This window comes from Balaenoptera borealis (genome assembly GCF_965194805.1).
Source record: "Balaenoptera borealis genome assembly, chromosome: 1".
NCBI lineage: Eukaryota > Metazoa > Chordata > Mammalia > Artiodactyla > Balaenopteridae > Balaenoptera > Balaenoptera borealis.
The window spans coordinates 100395224-100410331 of NC_138860.1; the positions used below are offsets into that span (position 1 = coordinate 100395224).

The following is a 15108-nucleotide window of genomic DNA, read 5'->3' on the forward strand; positions in this document are numbered from 1 at the left end:
TCCCACCCTCCCTATGTCACCCCTCTAGGTGGTCACAAAGCACCAAGCTGATCTCCCCGTGCTATGTGGCTGCTTCCACACTAGCTATCTATTTTACATTTGGTAGTGTATATATGTCCATGCCACTCTCTCACTTCATCCCAACTTACCCTTCCCCCTTCCTGTGTCCTCAAGTGCATAGTCTATGTCTGCGTCTTTATTCCTGTCCTGCCCCTAGGTTCTTCAGAACAATTTTTTTTTTTTTTTTTTTTTAGATTCCATATATATGTGTTAGTATATGGTATTTGTTTTTTTCTTTCTGACTTACTTCACTCTGTATGGCAGACTCTAGGTCCATCCACCTCACTACAAATAACTGAATTTCGTTTCTTTTTATGGCTCAGTAATATTCCATTGTATATATGTGCCACATCTTCTTTATCCATTCATCCGATGATGGACATTTAGGTTGCTTCCATGTCCTAGCTATTGTAAATAGAGTTGCAGTGAACATTGTGGTACATGACTCTTTTTGAATTATGGTTTTCTCAGGGTATATGCCCACTAGTGGGATTGCTGGGTCATATGGTAGTTCTATTTTTAGTTTTTTAAGGAACCTCCATACTGTTCTGCACACTGGCTGTATCAATTTACATTCCAACCAACAGTGCAAGAGGGTTCCCTTTTCTCCACACCCTCTCCAGCATTTATTGTTTGTAGATTTTTTGATGATGGCCATTCTGACTGGTGTGAGGTGGTACCTCACTGTAGTTTTGGTTTGAATTTCTCTAATGATTAGTGATGTTGAGTATCCTTTCATGTGTTGGTTGGCAATCTGTATATCTTCTTTGGAGAAATGTCTATTTAGGTCTTTTGCCCATTTTTGGATTGGGCTGTTTGTTTTTTTGATATTGAGCTGCATGAGCTGCTTGTAAATTTTGGAGATTAATTCTTTGTCAGTTGCTTCATTTGAAAATATTTTCTCCCATTCTGAGGGCTGTCTTCTCGTCTTGTTTATGGTTTCCTTTGCTGTGCAAAAGCTTTTAAGTTTCATTAGGTCCCATTTGTTTGTTTTTGTTTTTCCATTCCTCTAGGAGGTGGGTCAAAAAGGATCTTGCTGTGATTTATGTCATGGAGTATTCTGCCTATGTTTTCCTCTAAGAGTTTTATAGTGTCTGGGCTTACATTTAGGTCTTTCATCCATTTTGAGTTTATTTTTGTGTATGGTGTTAGGGAGTGTTCTAATTTCATTCTTTTACATGTAGCTGTCCAGTTTTCCCAGCACCACTTATTGAAGAGGCTGTTTTTTCTCCATTGTATATTCTTGCCTCCTTTATCAAAAATAAGGTGACCATATGTGCGTGGGTTTCTCTCTGGGCTTTCTATCCTGTTCCATTGATCTATATTTCTGTTTTTGTGCTAGTACCATACTGTCTTGACTATTGTAGCTTTGTACAGTATAGTCCAAAGTCCAGGAGCCTGATTCTTCCAGCTCCGTTTTTCTTTCTCAAGATTGCTTTGGCTATTCGGGGTCTTTTGTGTTTCCATACAAATTGTGAAATTTTTTGTTCTAGTTCTGTGAAAAATGTCATTGGTAGCTTGATAGGGATTGCACTGAATCTGAGATTGCTTTGGGTAGTAGAGTCATTTTCACAGTTTTGATTCTTCCAATCCAAGAACATGGTATATCTCTCCCTCTGTATCATCTTTAATTTCTTTCTTCAGTGTCTTATAGTTTTCTGCATACAGGTCTTTTGTCTCCCTTGGTAGGTTTATTCCTAGGTATTTTATTCTTTTTGTTGCAGTGGTAAATGGGAGTGTTTCCTTAATTTCTCTTTCAGATTTTTTCATCATTAGTGTATAGGAATGCAACATATTTCTGTGCATTAATTTTGTATCCTGATACTTAACCAAATTCATTGATTAGCTCTGGTAGTTATCTGGTAGCATCTTTAGGATTCTCTATGCATAGTATCATGTCATCTGCAAACAGTGACAGCTTTACTTCTTCTTTTCCAATTTGGATTCCTTTTATTTCTTCTTCTTCTCTGATTGCTGTGGCTAAAACTTCCAAAACTGTGTTGAATAATAGCGGTGAGAGTGGGCAACCTTGTCTTGTTCCTGATCTTAGTAGAAATGGTTTCAGTTTTTCACCATTGAGAATGATGTGGGCTGTGGCCTTTATTATGTTGAGGAAAGTTTCCTCTATGCCTACTTTCTGGAGGGTTTTTATCATAAATGGGTGTTGAATTTTGTCAAAAGCTTCTTCTGCATCTATTGAGATGATCATATGGTTTTTCTCCTTCAATTTGTTAATATGGTGTATCATATTGATTGATTTGTGTATATTCAAGAATCCTTGCATTCCCGAGATAAACCCCACTTGATCATGGTGTATGATCCTTTTAATTTGCTGTTGGATTCTATTTGCTAGTATGTTGTTGAGGATTTTTGCATCTATGTTCATCAGTGATATTGGTCTGTAGTTTTCTTTCTCTGTGACATCTTTTTCTGGTTTTGGTATCAGGGTGATGGCAGCCTTGTAGAATGAGTTTGGGAGTGTTCCTCTCTCTGCTGTATCTTGGAGAGTTTGAGAAGGATAGGTGTTAGCTCTTCTCTAAATGTTTGATAGAATTCACCTGTGAAGCCATCTGGTCCTGGGCTTTTGTTTGTTGGAAGATTTTTAATCACAATCTGAATTTCAGTGTTTGTGATTGGTCTGTTCATATTTTCTATTTCTTCCTGGTTCAGTCTTGGAAGGTTGTATTTTTCTAAGAATTTGTCCATTTCTTCCAGGTTGTCCATTTTATTGGCGTATACTTGCTTGTAGTAATCTCTCATGATCCTTTGTATTTCTGCAGTGTCAGTTGTTACTTCTCCTTTTTCATTTCTAATTCTATTGATTTGAGTCTTCTCCATTTTTCTCTTGATGAGTCTGGTAATGGTTTATCAATTTTATCTTCTCAAAGAACCAGCTTTTAGTTTTATTGATCTTTGCTACTGTTTCCTTCATTTCTTTTTCATACGTTTCTGACCTGATCTTTATGATTTTTTTCCTTCTGCTAACTTTGGGGGTTTTTTCTTCTTCTTTCTCTAATTGCTTTAGGTGTAAGGTTAGGTTGTTTATTTGATATGTTTCTGGTTTCTTGGGGTAGGAGTGTATTGCTATAAACTTCCCTCTTAGAACTGTTTTTGCTTCATCCCATAGGTTTTGGGTCATCGTGTTTTCATTGTCATTTGTTTCTAGGTACTTTTTGATTTCTTCAGTGATTTCTTGGTTATTTACTAGTGTATTGCTTAGCCTCCATGTGTTTGTATTTTTTACAGATTTTTTCCTGTAATTGATATCTAGTCTCATAGCATTGTGGTCAGAAAAGATACTTGATATGATTTCAATTTTCTTAAATTTACTAAGGCTTCTTTTGTGACCCAAGATATGATCTATCCTGGAGAATGTTCTATGAGCACTTGAGAAGAAAGTGTATTCTGTTGTTTTTGGATGGAATGTCCTATAAATATCAATTAAGTCCATTTTGTTTAATGTATCATTTAATGCTTGTGTTTCCTTATTTATTTTCATTTTGGCTGATCTGTCCATTGGTGAAAGTGGGGTGTTAAAGTCCCCTACTATGACTGTGTTACTGTCAATTTCCCCTTTTATGTAGCTGTTAGCATTTGCCTTATGTATTGAGGTGCCCCTATGTTGGGTGCATAAATATTTACAATTGTTATATTTTCTTCTTGGATTGATCCCTTGATCATTATGTAGTTTCCTTCTTTGTCTCTTGTAATAGTCTTTATTTTAAAGTCTGGTTTGTCCGATACGAGAATTGGTACTCCAGCTTTCTGTTGATTTCCATTTGCATGGAATATCTTTTTCCATCCACTCACTTTCAGTCTGTATGTGTCCCTAGGTCTGAAGTGGGTCTCTTGTAGACAACATGTATACAGGTCTTGTTTTTGTTTTTTGTTCTTTTTAAAATTTTATTTATTTATTTATTTATGGCTGTGTTGGGTCTTTGTTTCTGTGCGAGGGTTTTCTCTAGTTGCGGCAAGTGGGGGCCACTCTTCATCACGGTGAGCGGGCCTCTCACTATCGCGACCTCTCTTGCTGTGGAGCACAGGCTCCAGACGTGCAGGCTCAGCAATTGTGGCTTATGGGCCGAGTCTCTCCACGGCATGTGGGATCTTCCCAAACCAGGGCTCGAACCCGTGTCCCCTGCATTGGCAGGCAGATTCTCAACAACTGCACCACCAGGGAAGCCCCCAGGTCTTGTTTTTGTATCCATTCATCCGGTCTATGTCTTTTGGTTGGAGCATTTAATCCATTTACATTTAAGGTAGTTATCGATATGTATGTTCCTATTACCATTTTCTTAATTGTTTTGGGTTCGTTATTGTAGGTCTTTTCCCTCTCTTGTGTTTCCTGCCTAGAGAAGTTCCTTTAGCATTTGTTGTAAAGCTAGTTTGGTGGTGCTGAATTCTCTTAGCTTTTGCTTGTCTTTAAACGTTTAAATTTCTCCGTCAAATCTGAATGAGGTCCTTGCTGGGTAGAGTAATCTTGGTTGTAGGTTTTTCTCTTTCATCACTCTAAATATGTCCTGCCACTCCCTTCTGGCTTGCAGAGTTTCTTCTGAAAGATCAGCTGTTAACCTTATGGGGATTCCCTTGTATGTTATTTGTTATTTTTCCCTTGCTGCTTTTAATATTTTTTCCTTGTATTTAATTTTTGGTAGTTTGATTAATATGTGTCTTGGCATGTTTCTCCTTGGATTTATCCCGTATGGGACTCTCTGCACGTCCTGGACTTGATTGACTATTTCCTTTCCCATATTAGGGAAGTTTTCAACTATAATCTCTTCAAATATTTTCTCAGTCCCTTTCTTTTTCTCTTCTTCTTCTGGGACACCTATAATTAGAATGTTGGTGCATTTAATGTTGTCCCAGAGGTCTCTGAGACTGTCCTCAATTCTTTTCATTCTTTTTTCTTTTTTCTTTATTCTGCTCTGCAGTAGTTATTTCCACTATTTTATCTTCCAGGTCACTTATCTGTTCTTCTGCCTCAGTTAATCAATCAGCTATTGATTCCTTATAGAGAATTTTTAATTTCATTTATTGTGTTGTTCATCATTGTTTGTTTGCTCTTTAGTTCTTCTAGATCCTTGCTAAATGTTTCTTGTATTTTCTCCATTCTATTTCTAAGATTTTGGATCATCTTTACTATCATCAGTCTGAATTCTTTTTCAGGTAGACTGCCTATTTCCTCTTCATTTGTTTGGTCTGGTGGGTTTTTACCTTGCTCCTTCATCTGCTGTGTGTTTCTCTGTCTTCTCATTTTGCTTAACTTACTGTGTTTGGGGTCTCCTTTTCACAGGCTGCAGGTTCATAATTCCCGTTGTTTTTGTTGTCTGACCCCAGTGGCTAAGGTTGGTTCAGTGGTTTGTGTAGCCTTCCTGGTGTAGGGGACTGGTGCCTGTGTTCTGTTGGATGAGGCTGGGTCTTATCTTTCTGGTGGGCAGGACCACGTCTGGTGGTGTGTTTTGGGGTGTCTGTGACCTTATTATGATTTTAGGCAGACTCTCTGCTAATGGGTGGGATTGTGTTACTGTCTTGCTAGTTGTTTGGCATAGGGTGTCCAGCACTGTAGCTTGCTGGTCATTGAGTGGAGCTGGGTCTTAGTGTTGAGATGGAGATCTCTGGAAGAGCTTTCACTGTTTGATACTACGTGGAGCCAGGAGGTCTCTGGTGTACCAATATCCTGAACTCAGCTCTCCCACCTCAGAGGCACAGGCCTGACACCCAGCTGGAGCACCAAGACCCTGTCAGCCACACGGCTCAGAAGAAAAGGGAGAAAAAAAGAAAGAAGGAAAGAAAGAAAAAAGTAAAATAAAGAGCATTACTAAAATAATAAATAAAAAAATTTTTTAAATTTTTAAAAAGTTAAAAATAAAAAAAAAAAGAAAGAAAGAAGAGAGCAACCAAGCCAAAAAACAAATCCACCAATGATAACCAAGCTAAAAACTATACTAAAAAAAAAGAAACAAACAAACAAAAAAGGACAGACAGAACCCTAGGACAAATGGTAAAAGCAAAGCTAGCTATACAGACAAAATCACACAAAGAAGCATACACATGCACACTCACAAAAAGAGAAAAAGGGAAAAAAAATATATATATCTTTTGGGAAGTCTGAGGTCTTCTGCCAGCGTTCAGTAGGTGTTCTGTAGGAGTTGTTCCACATGTAGATGTATTTCTGATGTATTTGTGGGGAGGAAGGTGATCTCCACGTCTTACTCCTCCGCCATCTTGAAGGTCTCCCCCAACCATTTGTATAGTGTAGTTTTTAAGACTACCATTTCCTAAATGTTTTTTATTTCCTGTCCAAAATTCCAATAAAATTTTGGTGACCCCTATTACAGAGGTGATTAATTTTTAGGACTCTTTTGAAGTATTCCTTTACTTTGTGTATTTTGCCTTTTCCCTTTGCTTCCTCCAGTCCAAGGGTTAAAATAAATGAATAATAACAACAATAGCAGAAGCAGCAACAGCAGCAACAACAAAATGGCTGTATTCTCTTTGTATGAAGATATTCACATTCTCAGACTAGTCTTTTCCTCTGTAGATTGGGCTGGCCATAGAGTGCTCACCGATGGAGCCTGAGTCTCCTTCTAGTCAAGAGGCATTCAGTGAAGTGGCCTTTTGTATCCTGTGGAGATGGACCCCTGAGTTCCAGTCCTCACTGAGTTCCCACTCTGCCACTTGCTTATGTACAAAGTCAAGCGAGTTCTTTAATTTCAGTGCCTGTTTCCTCATTTGGAAAATAAGGATATAATAATAGCTACTTAAAATAGGGGTCTTTTTGAGGAAGTAAATGCTTGGAAGAGTGTTTGGCACATTAAAATTGCCATGTGAGTGTGTTTGCTGCTATTATAAACTGTATTTGTTCATGTGTGCCCCTAAAAAAAAAAAAAATGAAGTTGACACTCCAATTGTTTTTTTTTTTAAATAAAATAAAATATAGAGAGACTATTATGAAGCTGTTTTTATTTTTGTTTTCACTCAGTTTTTAAAAAATCATTTTATCTAGGGAGTACATGCAGTGACATGCTTTAATTAAGAGAGATGAACCTACATATATTAATGTGGGACAATGATGATTTTTCCAGCAACATCATTTTTTTTTTTTTTTAACCTCAGCTACTATTAAAGTGAAAAAAAAAAAACCCAAAAACCCTTCTTAGAGTCATTAAGACACTTATTATGAGTAGCCCTGGGCAAAACATTAAATAAAAGAGCATATAATCCCAGGAAGAGCATTTAATTTAATGAAATTCAGCCTATAAACCCAAATGTAGATGATCCTATACAGGGCAAAACAGAAAATGCCATGGTAGAGTCAGGGATTAACATGACAATGTCTTTCATATAATGCTTTAATCCCACTTGTTCAATATTGGAAAATGGGAATGGAGGTCCTATTATCACTGACAATGTCCTAATAATGAAATACCCTTGGGGGAAAAGGCTCTTTGGGTTACCATAGGCCTGAGGCTACTGAAACAAAGAGGAAGCATGGGAAAGAATGCTGGATTATTAAAATGGAAATGTAGGATACTTTCTCATTGTGAGGTCATAGGGAGAATAAGATATTTTGGTTCTGGGAAATTCCAGCTAGCTGCATCTATATTTTTATCCTTTGTCCTGCTTCTGCAGGCATTTGCCACAGAGCTGTGTTTCCCCCCTTGTTCTGCACCTCCATGGCTAACATATGGGAAGGGTTTTTTTCTGGCTGGGGCCCATGCAAACTGTACTTTAACCATCCTCCACCTGAAATCCTCCACCATCCGTAGAGCATTTATGTGCAGGGATCAAATTAGCAGTGTAGCGTCAAGCTGGTCTTTTTGGATATATTCACAATCAATTCCAAATAAGTGACTAGAACAGCTGTGTAGCAACTCTATTTATTAAGATGTCCAAAATGACTAAATTGATGGTTTTGATCCTTTGAAAGATTTTTATCCTTTCATTATCTTAAGTAAAAAGGAAGCAATTCTCTATTTCTGAAGAGCTGATTGGGACACTGAGGCAAAATATTAAAGAGATGGGATGCATTCTTTAAATGCAAATCCTTATTTCCCCATCTATACCTAAACTACAAAACAAATATTTGAAATGGACACCCATCACAAGGCAGACTTTTCTCACATACTTCTCTGAACCAAGTTGGTCTCTAGTCTTGGAAACATTTTTTTAAAAGTTGAGGGCTTCCCTGGTGGCGCAGTGGTTGAGAATCTGCCTGCTAATGCAGGGGACACGGGTTCGAGCCCTGGTCTGGGAAGATCCCACATGCCGCGGAGCAACTAGGCCTGTGAGCCGCAATTACTGAGCCTGCGCGTCTGGAGCCTGTGCTCCGCAACAAGAGAGGCCACGATAGTGAGAGGCCCGCGCACCGCGATGAAGAGTGGCCCCCGCTTGCCGCAACTAGAGAAAGCCCTCACACAGAAACGAAGACCCAACATAGCAATCAATCAATCAATAAATCTTAAAAAAAAAAAAAAGTGGATTTCAGTGATTTCTCACAGTTAGCAACTAAAATACTTTTTATTTTCAATCTTATGAATTATAACTTAAACTGGTTTCTAAACTGGTTCATTCAATCCAAATAATTATAAAGGCAGGTAATTAATATCATATAAACAGCATATCATCTTTCAAAAAAGTCCTATCTAATTATATTTTGAAGCAGATTCACCTTTCTAATTTAGCATGGGGAAAGATCTCAAGCAGGTAGCTGAGGAAGGAAGATAGAAGTGAGAAATTCAGACCAGAAAGAAAAATCTTCCTACCTTTCAGATAAGCAAAAACACTTCAAAGTCAAATCTGTCAGAAATGGAAGCCAGCTCAGTTTGGACAATAAAAAATAAAAAACAAAACCAGTTTGGACATAAAGAAAAGGCATAAAGTATGGCTGATTAATTCAGTTAGAATATGATACTAATTGGATAGAAGTCATTCTCCTGATTAAATCTTGTATTTGCTCTCTGGTTTCTGCAGAGTAAAGGCCAAATGCATGGCTTCCAAAGACTTTCCCAGGTGTGCCTTACCTTCCTCTTCTGCCTCCCTCCCTGTCTCCTCCTCCTCCAGGTTTAAGGAACACTTTGAGCAGGGTTCTCTCTGCCACTCCAGCAAGTGCAGCTCCCTCTGTCTGGACCACCCTCCTCCAGGCCCTTTGTTTCTGAGAGCTGTCATTAAGTCCTCCCCTGGGATGCTTTTGGTTACCTCTCTGGGCTCTGTTAGGCTCACTTCAAACACTCTTTGTGTTTAACTGCTTGCACATTTACAGGACCTCTCACAAAACCCGAGCTCTTTGAAGGCATGTATTATGACTTTCATTCATACAGAAAATAAAAGCATGAGGTCTGGAATCTAGTAAGTATTCAGTACATTTATTCATTGACTGACTGACTGACTGACTGAATAAATGCTGCTTCAGAAAACACTTCAGGACTCTCACCCTGTATAGTGTCTCCTGAGAGATTTCCTTGGTTACATGAGAAAATTATGAGAGGCCAGTGTTCATAAAGGGAAAAGGCAATTAAACTAAACTGTGGGTCGGGAGTAACAATGGATCAATAACATTATTTTGCTTTCAAAGGACAGCCACATTTAGCCATCAAATAATTACAGGGACCTTTAAATGTTTGAGGTGTGACCATAAAGTAATGAAATGACTTCAATAAACAATACATGAAAACCAGTTTCATTAACTTAAAGTCACACTCTCACAGACATATTTAACATGCTGCTTTTACAATTAAAACAACAGCTATGAACAATTCAGTGAGGTTCCAAACACACATTTTCAATTTTCTCAAAGACCGTAAGAGTTCAATAATATAAGCAACTTATTTACTAGAATAGCTTGTAGTTGTAAAATATATAATAATGTATGAAAAGGCCAAAAGAGGAAGATTTCAGGGATGCTTTGAAAATCGGGGCTCATTTCTCAGGATTCCAGGCTATTTTTAAATATGCTGAACTTTGAGTTTTCAACATTTGGAAACTTGTTTTATAGGCAACTTTATTCCCATAACCGTCTCAGTCCCACTTCCCAAGATAGTGGTCTATCAGAAACGAGGAATTTGGGAGGGGGGAACTGCTGAAGAAGTTGAATCACTAGAATTTCCTATTGGACTTGAACTTAGGTACACACAAAGAAACAACAGGGCAGTCAGTCAGTGAGAAAGAAAAATGTTTAAAGAATTAATTCCTGTCTAGTTCCAGTTTTCATGTCACAGAGGAAAAGAAGAATTTAATCAAAAAGGCCCTAAATACATTTTCAGCGGGGCTAATGTATTTCTTTTTATTTCTAGTCTTTGCACCGCTGTAGGAAGCCAACCAACTCAAAAACAACTGCCCGTCTCTCATCATCTTCTCATTTATCAATGTCCCCATACCTACGCTCTAGGCTGTTTCTCCTTTGGCAATTACTGTACCTTTATGAAGGAAGGTTATCTTTGCCATAATAACATATGGTTATTATGACATATGATTGTGATGTTTAATCATCTTAAATCTAAAATGGTTTTAAATGCTAAAATGCACTTTTTGTTTGAAAATGGCTTACCTTTGGAAATCTCCAGGCACAGAGGGGAAGGCTGTGACTGAAACATGAGGAATTTTTATTTCATTTCATTATTTTACTTTTTGGTTATTTTCTTCTAACTTACTGGGATGTATGTTAGTTAAAATCCGTAACATTAAGATCCTGAACATTTTCAGTGCCCTATTTCTAAGTATTTTGTGTCACTGTTGTACTTCTTTATGACTATGATTAATAGGCCTAAATAATACGGTCAAAGAGTAGAAAAGACAGAAATAATCTTTAGTCTTTATCTTCTGGGCAAAGGTACAGTATATTTGGCAGGGACAGATGAAGCCTCTTTGAGTCCTAAAACTGTTCGTCTAATACAGCCATCAGAATTCAAAGTCACAGATAGGTATAATATACAATCATGTTTAAGCAGTGTATTTTTTGGTCCCCAGATGGAGAGATTAGTCCAGCCGCTGTTTTATTTTTAATCCTTAACTCATTTGTTTCTTTCAAAAGTACTTTTCTATTTAAATTTGTTACGACCCCTCATTGCAACAAAATCCTATTATCATAAATCCTTTCCTAGTGCGGGCAACCACCCCTTGAACACAGCAGATAATTCATGTTCTTTTGCATCACATAACCCCATGTAGCTTCCTACAGCGAGGCAAGCACCTCAAAGAGCTGCAGTGTGGGTTCTTCAGAAGGAACCTAGGGGGTTCTTGAGCCCCATAGCGAGGGCAGACTCAAACAGCAGCAGCAGCTGGCAGGTGATTGCAACTGGGAAGGGAGGTATGCAACAGTCAAGAGGTAAAATAACAAAATCACAGAGTTTGCTATTTTACCTTACTGGAGACCAAGAAAATCTTGGGAAGTACTTATGTACTTCAATTTTACAATCCAAGTGGTGCACTGGGTTTCCAGATTGTATAGTTTGTATTAAATCAATTTTATCATCGATTGTTTCTCCTGATGTTAAACAGATCTGATGACTACTCTAGCCACCACTGTAGGTGTTTATTTAAAGAACACATTTTCCACAGCCTGCTCTCCATTTTACAGCTTTACTGGAGCATTCTCATGTCAACCAAGCCCCCTGGGCTTTTAGAAGTGATGAATCCTAAAAGATGTTTTCCCCACAGAAACCACAAGGTAAATGTAACAAGTAATCAATCTTCTGAGCAGCAATCAGGCAACCACTTAACGAACATACTACACAAACAAAATAATTAATCTAAGCACTGTCCCGAATAGTAATTAATCTAATCGGGTCCAAGTGATATATTTGTTCACTGTACCCTATTTTGTTTCATAGTTGTCATAGTTAAAGGTGTCAGAGACAGTACAAATGTGTTAACCAGTTTAAAAGAATACTAATTTCAGGAGGAAAGTGTGACACAAATGTTTATGCAGTGTGGGATGTTCGTTCCTTTGTTTGCAAAGGAGAACAACACATATCACTGTCAGACTGAAACAAAAAGGACAAATGCTTTAAAATAAAGGAGGAAACGCCACTCCCAAACATCAGGCAAGCCAGTAAAGACCTGAGACAATTATAATATGATCTGGACCAATAATTGCCTCCTGGGTAAGGGCAGGTAAACTTAATTATAAATCTCCTGATGAATGAAAATGAAATAAAACAGAATGAAAAGTACAGAGCCAAAAGAGTACCCTTCTCTAAGATCTGTGACACACCAAGAAGAGATGGTTGATTTGCCAGGAAAATGGGTTGCACAGGAGCTAATTCTGATAGCTTAGAATAAAAGGCTAAACATAAATCCCTTATCATCTATCTCTTTTTTTGGATCCTGAATTCAAAAATTTCAAGTGTTATCAGCTACCTCTTATCATTGAACTTCACTTTATGTCACAAAGACCAAATCTTTATTGCAGGGTGGCTGCTGGGAGAGTAAAAAGGAGCCACCAGATTGGATTTACAACTGACATTTGGCCCAGTGGTGTAATATGTAGTGGTATTCAGCCTCACCCCAGGTCAGACCCTACTGAGTAAAGGGGCTTTCTCAAGAGGGAGATATTTTATGTAGTTTCCTTCCAAACTTATTTGACAACAGAGTTCTTTTTTAGGGTGGTCTCATCAAAACAGCACATTCTGGGAACTTCTATCTTAGAGAAAAATTAAAGTAGTAATTTCTAATGGGTTCAAATACATGCATAACTCCCCAAAATAACCTCCTAATTTCAGTCAATAGCTAAATTTCTGATGAAGTAAATCAGAACATTCTTAAAATTTTATAAGAAGCTAGATATATGCACAACCACCCCAGTTCCCATTCATGAAAGGAAAACATAAAATTCAGCACTTTGGATTCAAGGAAACACTGTCTTCCATTTTTTAACACCCTCCTGGACTTGGGATGTGACGAGAATAAGAAGGCTGAATAATAATTGACAGGTTAATAAAATTGCTTATATTGTGATTGTCATTATAGATTCAGTGAACTCAATTTGAGAGCCACAAGAAATGAAAAATGTTTGCCTTAAATCACAGAAGACTTGAGGACAAGTGGATGGTGAAGATGCATACACAATCTTAGTTCCTCGGTAAGATTAACTCTGTGTTACCTCCCATATCTGCTATAGCACCAAATTTATAATGGCAGCTAAAAATCTCACACTTTCCCAAACCAAAAGCTAGCTTCACCACCACTTGCTACTCCCACCCTAGCAATAGAAGAAGATATCATATACTTGAACATCTTACTAAGTATGCGATGCTGCCACTGAGCATCAGTAAAGTGATCATCAATGAATCCTCACCATCTTTATTCTGGAGTCAAGGCCTCAAACAGAAGCATCTGATTGGCCAAGTCAAGGTCACATGACTGAGCCCTGGCTGCCAGGAAGCTTTGAAAAGTTTTCTTTCCCTTTCTTAACGTCTGCACTCGGAGACAGGGTACTTATTCTAATGATATTACACACGGTGGAATGTTTCCTTTAAATAGTAAGGCACACTGGCAAGTAGGATAGCTAAAAAGTGGCAAAAGTCTACTACAATGACCAGGGACCATTTTGAGTGACAATTTCAAGTTCTGCAGGAACCTATAAAACTGACCTAAATAAACAGTTAGTTACAGTGGGCGAGGTTGGGCCATATCCACTCAACCTCACCTGTGGGCTCCAGCCTCTGACTTCCTTGTTTTGGCTGCACTTGAAAAGGTGGGTATCAGACACAATTTAACTGAGCAGAGGACAGCAGAGGCCCTCAAGGCCAGGATGGCTGATGGAGCCCACAGCTGAGACCCTCACTTCACTTGATGCTGACAGTGTTTCTCTTATTACAAGTGTCATTTGATGAGAGTAAATAAGATCCTCTTGTTTAAGTAACAGATGGCTGGCATTGCAATGTTGACATTCAGGAAGCCAAGAAAAAAAGGTGACCATATGAACTGGAGAGATGGGAAAAGACTAAGTACTAAGACTGGGACCCAATCCCACAGCACCCAGATAGAAATTAGAAGAGAAGGTCCATGCTTCCAAGTATAGCTCTATCTAGAACTTACCAACCCGCCCTGAAAGGCACTATGCTTATAATTATAGGTATCATCTCATTTAATGCTCTGAACAGTCAAATGAGGTGGATTATATTATTATACCAAGTTTACAGAAGAAGAAACTGAGTCTTAGGTACTTGAAGTCACTTGCCCAAAGTTATAAGCTCCTTAGTGACAGAGACACCTCGCCTATCTGACTCTAAGCCCTGTGCTCACAATTAATGATCCCTTAGGCTTGTTCCTATCCCATTCATGGCTCTGTAATCTCATTTTTAACATATGACTGAAAAAGAAAGAGAGAAAGACAACGAAAAGACTGGCTAATTAAGTAATGATTATTTCTGGTAGGACTGAGGGTGCTATTGTGGCATGACTAATGGCACTGCACCTCCCATGTAGTATTCAGGAAATGGCTGGTCAGGTGTGTGCAGATGGAAAGCCTCAGAGGTATAGATTATTCTCCTGGAGAATTACCCTTTCGGTTTCTTCCACCAGAGCCTCACAATAGTCTCCTGAAATGTACCTCAGTGAAAAATCAAGCAGAAAGGCAGCTTCATCTCTGAATTCGCTGGGTTTCTAGGGTGACAGCCACATCAAGAAAGCCATGGAGAAGTAGCAGAATATGTGACATGCCTTTCTAGGAATAACCCAATGCCTGGCTGAAAGCTGTAATTCTCACCAAGAAAGAAGCATACAACGGATTTTACAATTTACACGTGGGTGTTGTGTGCTATGAAAAATTAAACTTACTACAAATGCATTTACCTCTATTATAAAAGGTATCTTGGATTTTACAAGACTCATTGAAAAGCTCCTTTAAGTACTCAGTTCCTCTATTATAGTTCAATGAGTTTTTTATAACTTATTACACAAGGTCCCTGAGATAGCAAAATTTAAGATTTCAGTATTAGCAGCTACTGCAATAAAGTTTTCGGCATAAATAAAAAATAATACTTTTAAAATTATAATGTACATATAACAGGAAAAACAGGAGTAGATGAGAAAAATCAAATTTAAACT

The 15108-nt window shown here is 38.1% G+C and overlaps 1 protein-coding gene across 3 annotated transcripts in view; it reads right to left on the reverse strand.

The window, feature by feature from the left end:
• Positions 1 to 15108, reverse strand: part of NTNG1 (netrin G1) — a 327327-nt gene that overhangs the window by 222210 nt on the left and 90009 nt on the right. The gene's annotated exons all lie outside the window — the stretch shown is intronic.